This window comes from Triturus cristatus, chromosome 5_2 (genome assembly GCF_964204655.1).
Source record: "Triturus cristatus chromosome 5_2, aTriCri1.1, whole genome shotgun sequence".
Lineage (NCBI taxonomy): Eukaryota > Metazoa > Chordata > Amphibia > Caudata > Salamandridae > Triturus > Triturus cristatus.
In genome coordinates this window covers 694,836,770-694,849,312 of record NC_140588.1, presented here as the reverse complement: position 1 = coordinate 694,849,312, position 12,543 = coordinate 694,836,770, and positions in this window count along the sequence as shown.

Sequence of the window (12,543 nt, the reverse complement as noted above, 5' to 3'; positions counted from 1 at the left end):
TAACAGAACGGAACGCAAAACAGTGATCTGTGAAGGGAGAAAGAGAACATAGTTAGAAACTCGAATACACGGTGATAAAGAACAAACATATGACCAACTGAAGAGCCCGATTAACACTATCAGACGATAAAATGAAAGGCATAATCTTGACGAAAGGTCATACAGTCTGAAGAACCTGCGAAAGAAAATGAAAGCATTAAAGCAGGACAAATTAGAGAATCAAGCTGCAGCTGCAAAAATAAGTCATGGTGGGTGGGAAGAGGGACCGGCTATCTCCATGTCGGGCTGACCGCAAGAGTTCAGGAAGCTTCGAAGACGGGCAGGATCCTCATATGTCGTAGTCTTGTTATTATAAGTGACCTTAAAAAGGCAAGGGTGAAAAAGCCCATATCTGGCACCAATGGAGCGTAGGTCAGGTCTCATGTCCAGGAAGGCCTTGCGACGGTTTGCAGTGGTCCTGGCATAATCTTGTGCAAAGAACAAGGTGGAGCCTGACCAAGTGAGGCGAGGAGAGGCTTTGGCGGCTAAGAGGACTTTCAACAAGTCTGTGTACTCTAGAAAGTACATTATTACACCTCTAGGCTTCGTTGATGCGGAAGGAGAGGAGGAAGCTCGACCAAGTCTGTGGGCACGCTGGATATTCAGTGAGGTGTCATCAGGTAGGTGGAGAAGCTTCGGGAGAAAGGATTTGAAAAAGCTGATGGGATCATTCCCCTCACAGCCCTCCACCAGGCCGTAATGGCGAAGATTGTTGCGCCTGTTACGATTTTCGAGGTCCTCCACCTGCTTCTGAAGAAATGAAATCTGCGTGTGCATGTGGGAAACCTTGGACGCGGATTCCTGAAGAGAGGAGACGTCACGCTCCACCAGCGATACTCTTTCGTCCATCGAGGCCCAGTTATCAGTGAGAATCTGCAGCTTAGCATTCGTCTCCTCCATGTAAGGGCGCAGGGCCCGTATCTCTTCGAGGATTAGCTCCATTGAGATGGGCGAGGAGGACTTAGGAGGCGAAGGCGGGTCTTTCTTTAACCTCTTAGAGTTCACTTTTGCCGAAGGCTGTGAGGTGATGTCCGCAGTCGATGTCATTTCAGTTGAAGGTAGAGACTGAGAGGCTTCCAAGTGGGCCAGTGCCGTGAATAGTTTGGAGTTCTTAATGTAACTACGTTTTTGAGTCTGACTAGAGCAATGCGCCATCGGCACGCCAATGGAGCGCGTAGTCAAAAAAGAAGAAAAAATATCTTATTGCCCAACTGAAAAAGGAGCAGGGAGCAAATTAATAAGGGAAGGAAAATGCCAGGCCACAAAGTTGGAGTCAAAGGTGTTGGAGACTGGAAGCATAAGATGGCCGCCGTGTATGAGGAAAGTTGAAAATTCCAGTCAGCAGAAAAAGGCAGCGGAAATAATCATGTTGAGGAGAAAAGTCACCTTAGAGTGCAGAATGTCCACAACTGTGCTTCAGGAGGTGCTGGGGTCAGTAGTTAAGCATGAGGCGTCCAGGGGATCCATGCGCGGCAAAGCGCACTGCTGAGGCAATCACGGGCGAAAATAAACAAGATGGCGGCCGCGGCCGCTGACGAGCCGCGACCGAAAATAAAATGGGTTGTAAAACCCAAAATAACTGTGCCTCAGCGCCAGAAAAGGATTAAAAATGATCTTGGCATGTTCCGACAGGAGAGGGTGCCCTTCGTTGGTGGAAACTGAGGCGCGAACCGCCAGTGAACCCTGGTGTGAACGGAGCTCCTAGCCGAACGCCGCCATCTCCTTCGGGCGCCAAGCCACGCCCCCTCAAGGGCATATTTTCAAGCCCATTATCCCCGCTTTGGCGGAAGTTTTTTGCCGCTAAACTGGCGATAATGTTTAACACCGTCCTTGATAATATGCTCCGAAGTTCTTTGGTTCTGAATGAGACTCTACTACCGAGTTCACTTAAAATGGTAATTTATCTCAGCCAATCCAAAAGAGCAAGTTACATTTAATTTTATCTGTACAGCTGACTATTGCTGGAAAGGAAATCCACATTCCAGTAATTACTGATTCTGGATACTGTGATTTGTTTCAATCAGATTATTTAACATACGTTTGCAACCAGAACCAGCTGAGCAATCGATGGATAAGAATTAACGTCAGGCCCAATAACATTAAATACAGAAAAACATATGCCAGCATTTATCACTTTCCCATCAAGAAGAAAAGAAGTTATTTTTGTACCCAGCTCCATACCATGTGTTTTGGGACGTTTTTGGTAAAGTCAAGCTTGTGTTCTACCTCTCATTGAAAATTTTATTGTAGAATATATTTGTAACCTGGAGCCAAGATTCGTTGTTGTAGAATAAATTCTATAACAGTAAAAGAAAATGAAAATCTTAAGAAGAATATTGAAGAAAAATCTGTGTTCTTTACTTATTAATTATTCATAATTTCATGCATCAACACTCCTAATTTTGATTCAGATAAAAAAATTATTATATCGACTACAGAGCACTAAATATGGTGGCGGTGCATATTATGATGGGTGCGTGGAGCATGCCTTTCCATGACGGAGACTCCGCCATGGAAAGGCATGTGGAAAGTGACTTTGGGGGCCCGTTGCGGGCGTGAGGATGGCTGCACTTGGGGGGTACCCATGGTACCCCCCTTAATTGGCATACACAAGGTGACAGGCACCGCGCGGTGCCTGTCACGTTGTGTACGCCAATGCACAACATGCATATTTTACATTGCGGCGGGTGCTGCTTACAGCACCGCCCGCTGCAATGTAAAAGGTGCGGGTTGGCGGTCGCATCCTAATTGGCATAGCTGGACCGCCGCATCTCTGGCGGTCGGTCCCGTTTACCGTTATGGTCTGCCCGCCATCGTAATAGGCCTCACAGTTTTTAGGATGAAACCCAAGAATTCCAAGGGGGTTCAAATGGATCAGATGAAGGTAGAAGCAGTATTACTGTGGAAGGCCCCAAGAAATACTACAAATGTTTTACGTTTGTTGGGGTTCACAAATGTCTATCTTTGGTTCATTAACAATTTTCCCACCACAGTTACCCCAATAACCAATGATTACATAAGGTAGAAATGATTAAATAGTCTTCAGAGGTTGATTCAGCTTTTTAAGCTTTAAATTATTTATTAACAGGAATCCCAATTCTACAACACACTGATATGTTTCTGCATCCATAGCTTTAGCTCTGCTATTTTTGAAGTCAACAGTTCTGGCAGGGAGCTAAGCTTCTTGACTATTGGTAGACAGGAACACCCAGCAGCTGCCTGCAGCTTCAACGTCTCCAAGTTTCCTGCTAATGTGTCGATTTTACCTTCTATGTTGATCATGGCTATTGCAATTGCCTGCATTGTGTACATTTGAATTTCCAGTTTTTGTGTTTGCCAGGTAAGCTCCTTGATGGCCGTCATCAGTGTACAGTGTAGAGTAACAAGTTTGTGCACAACAGGGATGGGAATTGACAAAGAGCAGACTAGGCACTAAAATGAGTATAACGAGGACCGGTTCCGGCACCGGTACCAAGATAAAGTTGGCCAAGGAGGTCCGAGCACAATTAGAGTCTACCCCTATTGTGTACTCAGTCTTAAATTCAAACTCCAACTTAAACAGCATGGGAATCTGCCAATACTTCATGCCAAAACCATCTGGACAAAGAACAACAGGGAGAGTAGAGTCCGACGGTAACGTATCAAAACAGGTGAAGCGACAAACTAAAGATGGCCCGCATCTAGAACCAAAAATACAGAGCATTGAAAAACTGGACGATGGGAACTATTCCTCCTCCTGGAACAATGGAGTAGACCCTTGTAGGCGCGCAGAAAGGAGACCAGATGCACCGGTGCAAGATCTCGAAACCCTTGAAATATCTTCAGCATTGGAACACAGTGAATGGAGGGATGACGCACTGGGGCAGGAAAACCCAGAGGTTCTCGAAATCTCATCAACTTTGGAGTCCCCAAACAAGGGCAAACAACAGATGTACGGGGAGAGCCTGATGACCCCACAGACAGGTGGCAGAAGAACTCATCACGAACTCTCCCAGTCACAATACCTATCAGTGATCAAACTTCTTACTTTCAATCAAAGTTTACTCTCGCAAGGAACGGAGCTGAGAGAGAATAGTCACTTGGGGGAACAAAACCCTCATCGACCAATTGCAGAAACAAAGAGCACAACACAAAGCGGCTTTTACCATTAAAATAATCTGTTATCCTCAATAAACTCTACACTGATGACGGCCATCAAGGAGCTTACCTGGCAAACACAAAAACTGTAAATTCAAATGTACACAATGCAGGCAATTGCAATAGCCATGATCAACATAGAAGGTAAAATCGACACATTAGCAGGAAACTTGGAGACGTTGAAGCTGCAGGCAGCTGCTGGGTGTTCCTGTCTACCAATAGTCAAGAAGCTTAGCTCCCTGCCAGAACTGTTGACTTCAATAATAGCAGAGCTAAAGCTAAGACAATTAAAGCTCACAGACCAACCAAATCAAAACATAGCTGAAAGAATACTAAATCATGCAAAACACAAGGGTATCAACGCCATTACAGGGGCTGTTAGCCCCCTCATTTTGTCACAACAAACAGCAACAAAGAGCGCAAACTATACCCCAAGACCAGAAGTCAGGCACTTCACGCACAATAAAACCCAAGACAGCAAACAAACTTGAGGGCAGGACACACCACCAACATCAACGCAGTTGGCTTCAGCAACGTGCCAAAACACACTCAACCACAAGGAACCAGCAATGGACAAGACTCCCCATAGCAACACTAATCATTTAGATAACCTGCAAGAAGCCACGGAACCAGCCAAAGCACTATCAAGGAGAGCAAAAAAACGCTTGAAGAAGCAAGCAAAAAATAACAAATAACGTGGCCGTGCATTACAGCTGGGGCTTGCCACATTAAACGGTAGCCAGAGTCAAAAACACAAAATCAAAGAAGGCCCACGCACAAAGCCTCACGGAGTCTTAGAAAGTATATCCTATATTTCAAAAGCATAGATCAGGAAAAGACCAGCCACACAAAATACCACTATGCAAATCAGTTTCAAATCCAAATTGTGAGGATAACCAGCCAAACAAGGTATTATACGCAGAAACATAACACGACATTTGATTACAATTCATATGCACAGATATCAGATGGCTAACCTTAAACTATCTCTAATACATAGTTTTCTATCTGAATCTAACATCTGGACATAATCATACATTAATTACTTTCTGCGTATCCTATTTGAGCCTACGGCAAGGTCGCTAACCGGTGTCAGATCCTTATCAATTAGCCACGCCCTCCCGTAGGAGTTGCGCATGCGCAGAGGGCCCGCTTACCGAGAGGGTACTTCCCCCCCCGTTACCCCCATACGCTCCCTGAACTCCATTCCAATTTGGGGGGTCTTGCACTCTGCGCCATTTAATGACGTCCATACCTGTGCGGGGTGGCCAACCAGCCTAAAGAAAGCGTGACTCTCCCCTTTCCCCGCACCCATCCAGCCAACCGGATGTACCGCCCCTAGAGTTCTAGGAGAGACCCCTTGTCCCTCCTCCTGGGCGACCCCATCCGAGAATGGCGCCGCCCCCTAAGGACCTTAAATTTACTGCTCACCAGTCATGACCTTACCGCCTGACCAAGGAATAGCAATAAATTCGACGATAGATGACCTGTAAACGGGAAAAAACCTAAGGAACAAAAACCGCACCGTCACATTCATAACCCCATGACCATATTGCAACAGGGGATGGTGGGTGGGCAAACAAAGAGTTAGCAGCCTCCCAGGGGCTGCACCCGGATGCCTGAGAGCGCGGGACCAAGAGACCGCGTCCCGCGCTCCCCGGCCTTTTATCCTATTTCCGAGGGCAGGCCAGTTCTAACTGGCCTGTCCCCGGCCGCCCCCTTGACCCGGAAGCACCTTAACTGGTTCCGGGCCAAGGGTTCCCTGCCGCCACCCAATCCTAGCCGTGACGCGCCCACCGCGTCATGCTGACGTGGTGTACGGGCCGGGCGAACAGGCGAGGGGGGGGAGGGGGTCAGTGCCCCGCCATATCTGTGGCGGGGCCGATACCGGCCCCGCCTTTCTCTATGGTCTGGGACTACCGAATTTCCCCCTCCCCCTGTGCGTAAACCACATTTTTAATGAGGGACATGAGAAGGTAATTACTTTTTGGAGGCGGGGGTCGTACAACCCCCGGCCGTATTTATTAAAATATGAAAACAAAATTAAAAATTTTGAAATAAACAATTATTTACACAATTATATGCAGAAACATAACACGACATTTGATTACAATTCATATGCACAGATATCAGATGGCTAACCTTAAACTATCTCTAATACATAGTTTTCTATCTGAATCTAACATCTGGACATAATCATACATTAATTACGTTCTGCGTATCCTATTTGAGCCTACGGCAAGGTCGCTAACCGGTGTCAGATCCTTATGAATTAGCCACGCCCTCCCGTAGGAGTTGCGCATGCGCAGAGGGCCCGCTTACCGAGAGGGTACTTCCCCCCCCCCCCCCCCGGTTACCCCCATACGCTCCCTGAACTCCATTCCAATTTGGGGGGTCTTGCACTCTGCGCCATTTAATGACGTCCATACCTGTGCGGGGTGGCCAACCAGCCTAAAGAAAGCGTGACTCTCCCCTTTCCCCGCACCCATCCAGCCAACCGGATGTACCGCCCCTGGAGTTCTAGGAGAGACCCCTTGTCCCTCCTCCTGGGTGACCCCATCCGAGAATGGCGCCGCCCCCTAAGGACCTTAAATTTACTGCTCACCAGTCATGACCTTACCGCCACAGGCCAGCATAGTTGACCGACTATCTGGCCCCCCCCCCATCCTAAAATTCAGAAAGGTAATGCCCCTGCCTCAATTCCCTGACCAAGCTTATGCAAATTTTCCAACACTATTTCTTCACCTAACCTAGTCGAGTGGACCCCAACTTCTATGAAGCACAGTTCCCTTTGACACCCCATGTGACCAGACTATGCTGCCGCCCTGGCACTCCTGTGCTTACCAGCCAACCTTGGATATTACCTCCTCCAGCAAGACCCTTCTGCCTAATGGTATCAAGTCGTTCCCCCACTAACTATAAGAACTATTGTGGCGAAGGACTGTATCTCTCCAGAAGATCAGTCATAACAAACCCCTTAAACTGACTGAGGCCAAGGAAAGATACTTGGAAACCACCCTGCTCTCAGCTCTGTCTGTATAGTCTGCAGGTGTAAAAAACGCTAGCTAGCCTCCCCCTACTGAAATCTCTGCACTCCATGCCGAGGTGTACCTTGGCATAGACGTGTCACTTTCCCACTCCCATGCGAAGTATTCCCACTATTCTACCCATGCGTAGGGTCCGCAACCCCTTCCTAGTGTACGATATAACAAATACCAAGGCTGACTGAATCAGACAAAATTGACATACCGTCCGGGAGCCACTAAATGGTCTTGATTGAATGCATCGCGATGTAACACGTTGCAACCCACACCCCTAGTATTATTAGCACTATGCTCGAAACCGTCAGAGGCCACTCACATACCCCGGTACTCATTGCCGATGTGATTATACAATTGTGATGCTAACCTAGTAGTGTCCCACAGGCTCCCAAAGAGTTCCCATAAGCATACCATGGGCCTCATGGACCATTGAAACCGAACCAATTATGCTCTAAGATAGGTTCTGTGCTGGCTGCTGACCCTACTACGGAGCATCCCAACACGCACAGTAACCAATTTAATGACAAGGGGTGTTGAGGAATAATCTCCGACCCAGCCCCTCCCCATTTGAAGGATAATACTGCTACGGGGCTGGATTCATCATAGGGAATGAACCTGCCGTTTTGGAGCCCTAAACCGTGAACTATCTGCATCCGAGCACAATGTTCTGTGATAGGCTCTGTGCCAGCCTATCCCCCTACACGGAGCAACCCAACACTGCTCAATGTCCGCACGGAAAGGCGCCTGCGTGCACATGCGCCGTAATGGCAGTTAACCGTTCCATGACACAGGAATTAATGTGTCGCATCTGCCCCTAATACTTATGTTTTATACCATAGGTAAAGGTACACACCTACAAGGCAGCGAACTGCTACCATAACACGAATGGCAACAATCAATGGGTGACAACCATACCCTCCCACTATAATGCATGAGCAGCTCTGAAGGTATGCACCTGCCAGACGAACGTACTGCCGACTTACCACAAATGTCAACAACAAATGAGTGACAACTATACATTCCAACTATGAAACATATGGAGCACAGTCTCAGGCTAGCACCGCATGAACCACTGAGTTGATCACCAATCCATTTGACGCCGCCGTTTTCCACTCACGTTCCGGATCCACCCGTCCCTTAATTGTCCACCTCTTGTAGTCATAGCGGTGTGTAGCACTTCCAGGCATCAGGCGTGGATCCAGACATACATAAATAAAAATCAAAGATCAATGATTAGTGCCTTATGCTGTGAGGTGCCCAACAACGATCTTTAAGTCAGCGCTACTTCACGAGACTGTATTCTCCCCCTTTTACCCACACCCCCATGCTTTTAAAGTGCATCCATACTATTCTTTGGCCCGCCGGACCTTTACAAGTCCAATGCACCCCAGTAATGTGCGACCTCACACATACATTACACTGTGTAAGTGCACGGGCAATGGTGCATATATACAACCTAACAAACCCCAGGCTTATAATGCCGCCGTGCATACGCACTAGGGGAGCGACGGTACTATGTTATGCCATACGACGTACAAATAACAAGTGCACAAGCACATAAAGGCAGAGATACCGTGTGATACAATACATCATTGTGCCTGCATGTATGCGCATAAATGTGGTCCCTGAACTCCAGTGTACAGACACTGAGAGGACATCGAAATCCAGTGCATACATGTATAATTAAACCGGCGCCGAGGCGCCGTGTGACTTAACGCCCTCCTGCAGCTTACTTCCCCTGCACATAGCGCCTAGGCTTCCTGACCCAGACCCCTCCTTCCTATGTACCCCCACACCGCACACACGGATCCCTTGTCAACAAGGCCTATACGTGTTGAGAATTTACTTAAGTGACCCTCCCCTCAGGCCAGTGCCTAATGGGCCGAACCTCAATCATTTAAAGGCATCGGTTAACATGCTGAGCCTAACTCACGAACTAAGAAATGTCGCAAAATGTGCAACCCTGTAGCCTACCATCAAGGTACCTTATATGTAAAGGAGTGAAGGTTTGTACCAACCTGGCAATTTACCAACTGTTTGAGCAGATCCTACAGTGATAGGTCTGACACCCAGGTCAGCCCACACCTCTCGTATTCCTAAAATCATTCTTCAGTAGACCTGGTACATTCACCCTAGGACGCTTACATAGGCAATATTGGCCCGCTTTGCATGAACACAACTCTGACTCCTATTCTCCAGTTCCAATCCCTGCCTGCTCCATTTTTCCTTATCTATAGCCAATCCCCTAACACGGCTTCCTACAGTGTTACCTAATGAATTTGTAATGCAGGCCAAGGCATTGCTTTCAGCCATCTAATGACTCCTTAAACAGTTTGGAATTGGCCCAAATGTAAATGCTGACTCTAAGGCACTGAGTACTGACTTGCATATACCACCCGTATGTGTTCCCAAATTATCCGAAGCCTGGTAATGTTGTAAACTAAAAAACGGCGGTCAGCTTCAACCGCCTTCTTCAACTGTAGTCACCTGCAGGTGAGACCTACAAAATCCGAGAACCTTTGCCAGGAGCGTCAACCGCCGTTGTTGATCAGACTCACAAATTGAGAGCTCTTAACATAAGACCAAATGCATTAGCGCGGAATCATTGGAAGCTCCCTTGAGAGTGCCCCGCCAATCCCACCACAAAAGGAACCTTGAAATCGGACATTAAATGTAAAGGCACTTAGCATAACACCACATGCCCTACCAAAGGGACTACACTTGGGGAGTGCCCTGCATAGCACTGGTCGCATCCCTTGAGGTAACATCGGACTCACCCAAAGGAGAGTGCCTACCATGAGCAATACTCGAGGAGCATCGTACTCACTTTAAATTGAGACCGCCTAGCTTAGCACCCTTGCCTAACATAGCACAACATAGTACACGCTGCCACAGTAGACAAAACCTACAAAAAACGGACTATCTTTTTCGAGAGCGTATAACCGCACCAAATGACTTACACGAGGATCATTGATGTACAAGAGGCGGATTGTTAGCACGTCAGCACTTCATCATCTGACTAACATAGTTGTGTTCCGCAAGGGAACACAAAACCTGACTGTTTCTCTAGCCTATGCGAACTTGTGTAGGGCATGAAAGGATAGGATTCAAGTTCAAATGTTTTAAAGCGCAAAAATTGCCCCGAAGGTATTGGGGCGCTTTACATGAGCACCCGTTACGTTACACTTTTAATGCAAGAGCACCCGTTATGCGTGGGGAGATTCGTCCATACCCACAGGATATGTAAGCTACCCCGAGGCGCGATCCCTGATTTCAAACCCCAAACTCGGCAACTCTAGCCATCACACCACATCCTCTCCCCCTTTCGCAAGCAATTGATATATACGGGGCTTTGTCTCATAGTGCATGCTCTGTTGTCTTTTAACTGTAAGCCAGATTAAAGTTAGACGCTGCCGCTGTTAGAAATCATTACCATTTGCGCCCCCAACGTTGCATGCTTTGTCATTTGCAGGTCGTAGCCTTATTAGTGTTCCCACCTTGCCATGCAGTTTAAATGATGGCCCACACACGGCTAGCTGCGCTACACTGCTCCAGGACATGCGAAGAGAACTACCTGAACCGAATCAATGGGACAGTGACTTTACAACCGAAATCCCGCTCTCAAGCTGCCTACCGCGTTGGCCTTTGAAAGTCTCTCTAATACAGTAGCACACACCGTTAAATCACTTTGTTCTATCCCTGTCTAGGAGACACTGACATGCATGGACTGTAGGAATGTCAGATGTATTGCTCCATTCCAGTATATGCACAAATCAAATACAAAGCGTGATCTTGCTGTGCACTTGAGAGCTGACTTCACCATAAAACAAATTGCTTATAACTGTAAACTGTCATCATAGAATGGATGCGCAGCGCCTTTTAATTTATTTTCTCCACACGTTACATGCATTCAGCGCTTAAGCTAATGTTCGGAGGCTGACTAACCCATGCGGCGCTCCTTACAATCGATCTGAGAACCTTTAAACACTTCCCCGGTTACAAAAGTAAAGATGGAGGCACCCGGTATTGACGTGCACCTAGTGGCTCATGCCATGACCCTGCTGCAAGGCATCCCTCAGCAGCTCCCCGTGATCCATGGTGACAAACACATCAAAGGAAAGTCTCAGCGCGTCACAAAGATGACAGTGGGTATGAGTGTGAAACACACGGACCGCGTGGCTGTTTTTAAATCAGAGTAGGACCGTTTTAACTGACAACGTTGCTAGATGGCCAAGGCCACAGAACAACCATAGACTAAAAATGCCTCATCTCTCTACCAGGGCAAATCTCCAAACATGGGCAAAACACACGATTTGACAAGACGTGCCAAGCCAACGCTGTCAAAAAATTATTAATAAAGAAAAACTCCGTAGTCCCTCCATATGGGCCAAACAAAACGAAGAGCCAGATCCCAATACCCAATATAAAATAGGGGAAAACTGTTCTACTTAGCCTTGCGCAGGCAAATCAAATGAGCAGACGGCTCTGTCAGCTTTACCCTAAAGCATATAGACTGTGCAGCCAAACAAACCTCCTCTGTTTAGCTTCCAGATGCAGGTTCCCAGGAGCTTGAAAACACACAGTAGTAGTTACACGCTCCGGTCCACACGCTGTGAGCCTCGGCCCCCCCCCCTTCCAAAGAATACCTTATGGGCGCGAGCGCGTGCCATGCGCCAAACCTAAGGAGCCTCTCCCATGCAACTCCCGCCGCCGACCACGTAGACAGACCGCAGGCCTGCTTCCGCCGTAATCGCGCTGCCCAGAGAACGCCTCGCCCACGACTCCACGTAGTAGACAGCCACCGGCGCTGCATAAACTGCTCTACCGCATTGGCTGGGAAACAAACCGATGAAATCTCCGACCCCGAACCTGCAGGGAAACAAAAACAAAGAGTTAGCAGCCTCCCAGGGGCTGCACCCGGATGCCTGAGAGCGCGGGACCAAGAGACCGCGTCCCGCGCTCCCCGGCCTTTTATCCTATTTCCGAGGGCAGGCCAGTTCTAACTGGCCTGTCCCCGGCCGCCCCCTTGACCCGGAAGCACCTTAACTGCTTCCAGGCCAAGGGTTCCCTGCCGCCACCCAATCCCAGCCGTGACGCGCCCACCGCGTCATGCTGACGCGGTGTACGCGCCGGGCCGGGCGAACAGGCGAGGGGGGGGAGGGGGTCGGTGCCCCGCCATATCTGCGGCGGGGCCGATACCGGCCCCGCCTTTCTCAACTTGTTTCACCCGTGTTATCCTGCCCGAGGGTGAAGCTCCATAGAGGTTCCTGCGGCCCCCGCCGCTTCCCGCTGTTTCCGGGACCTTCCGCGGCCCCGTAGCCTGCTG